This window comes from Epinephelus fuscoguttatus, linkage group LG8 (assembly GCF_011397635.1).
Source record: "Epinephelus fuscoguttatus linkage group LG8, E.fuscoguttatus.final_Chr_v1".
Taxonomy (NCBI): Eukaryota; Metazoa; Chordata; class Actinopteri; order Perciformes; family Serranidae; genus Epinephelus; species Epinephelus fuscoguttatus.
The window spans coordinates 25,009,877-25,012,221 of NC_064759.1; positions in this window are offsets into that span (position 1 = coordinate 25,009,877).

Below are 2,345 nucleotides of genomic sequence, written 5' to 3' on the forward strand. Positions count from 1 at the left end.
CATTTGAGGGTCTGTCTTTCTTTGTATTTCTGTGTTCTTTGTGGGAAGCCAACAGAAAGGAAGATGGCCATGAAAAGCCACACTTTATTCCAGCAACACCAAATTGCTGTATTGACACCACAGAACAAAGAATGGTCAGCACATGTATTTCAAAAGAGGTGCGGAGGAGAGGGACGAGTACAACGTAATTTGCAGACCAACTCCCACACCCTGTTTAACTCTTAAAGAGAATTAATGTATCACAACTTTTGGTAACTAGACCTTCATCAGCCAAGTTACCAATGTTGCAATACACTTTTTTGCAAGGTAGACAGTTGTGCAGTAGTTTGTCAGCATTTGTGACACACAGAGCACCAAATTTATGTACTCAACATGAGGAATGAGGAAACTGTATTGTACAAACAAAACAGTGGTAATAGTAAATTCTTTGTGTAATGCTGTAGCCTACATCAGCAGGATGGAATATGGTGCAACTGCAAACAACATTTAAGGAGGAGCTTTAGTTGCCAATATAGATTTTTTTCCTTTACTTTTGATATAAAATAAACATAAATTAGAGTATACTACTTGGTTGGTGACAAAATAGTCACCATACATCAGCAGTGTGGCTTAGTTAGTGCTGGTTTGAAGCGGATACCTGCAGCCCTTTTGTGTGGAATTTGCGTATTCTTCCTTTGTCTTTGTGGCTTTTGTCTGATTTCCTCCTGCAATTTAAAGACATCTAGATTAGACAAACTTTAAACTGGTTGTATATCCCTCAAATTGGTTTCTGCCTCAATTTTCTTTATTGTATTAAATGTAGTGGCATTTTTTCTTACATTTATCTAATTTACTGTATTTGAAAGAAGAGTCAGTGGTGGAAATGACCACAGCCATGTTCTGAGATTGTATGCATGATTCTATGAAAATGAATAAAATGTATCTTATTGGATGTAAATTTAAAGTACCTCGCAAAGATTAAAACTGAGCTTTATATGAGTAGGATGTCCTAACCATATCTAGCTGTGCTCATTTTAGTTATATATTCTGATTTATGGCCATAGCATAATGAGTTGAAGGACTGCAGGTGCAGAATGCACTGTCTCAGTCTGGATGGATGATCCAGACTGAGGCATCGGCTCAGCCCCACAGAGCTGTGTGCCATAGCAGGTTAGTTCCAGGCCATTAGTTGTCATAGTAACATACAGTAATCCTGGGCCATGGCCATTTCTGTGAGCCCTGTTCCTGGACCAAAAAATCTAATTTGGTACTGAATTTTCATGTAAAGGGTCTGGTTAACTGGCTGAGACTAATTTCTGGAGAACCCCTCACAGGTGTTGCATAACCATAGTAATATGAAATAGTTTGCTGCAGTCACCCTATCATGTACTTTTGCTTATAAACTTGGCATGGAAGGATGTTGAGAGTCAGTATCTCTATCCTGCTACTGAATTTTACAAAGACATTTACTGTTGTTAGTGTACCTTACATTGCCTGAGGCCAGATGTATTTGTTGATTTGAGTAAATTAAGGGAAATCACAAGATCAAAGGCCAACCAGATGTCTTCAGTGCCAATCCATTAGTGCCTGCCACAAAAGCACTGGACTACATCAAGAAACAAAAACCTGAGAGCAGCCCTGTTATCTCCCCAAGCAGGAGGAAAACTGTCAGTCCACTTACTGAAGAGCTACTGATTGACTGTCAGCTTCTTTGCAAGATGTTCCTTTATGAGGAGAGATTTTATTGGTTGAGGATTGCCCTGTGTGACACACCATTATGTGTGTTTAAGTGTCTAACTCTGAAAATATGGTCCTAAACTTTAAATGTCTCAATACCAGCCAAATCAAACAAGCCCTAAAGATGCTACATACAGTGTGGGAGTAGCCTGGGAAAGTAGACAATATGACTGCCATCTCCATATCCAAAATACAATTCATAAACCCATTCAGCCTAGGTGAAGTGCTGTGAGTCTTGGGAATGTGGCTCAGCCTTCACCAGATCAAGCAAAACAAGTTATGTGTCATACTAGATCCATATTTCAGAGACAGAGCAGGCAGAAATTGCAGAAGTATTTCTTCATCTGAGTTGATTAATTCGAGAGGTTGAGGAAGGCAGTGAGGCCATGTGAAGCAGTAGGTGCTCTATCGGCAGAATGGGACACAGTTTGACTTGTAACACTTTTGTAATGTTAGAAATCAACTGTTCCCCATGCTGAGGAGCAACAGTAGCTGGAGACAGTGTGGTTACTGGATGTGACTGGACTGACCATACCTCAGGTTAGAGAAGCAGACCAATGTTATTATAGTACCATGACAATTTGACTTTGGGAATTGCCTGGCCATTCAGTGAATTTGTGCTTTCTGGG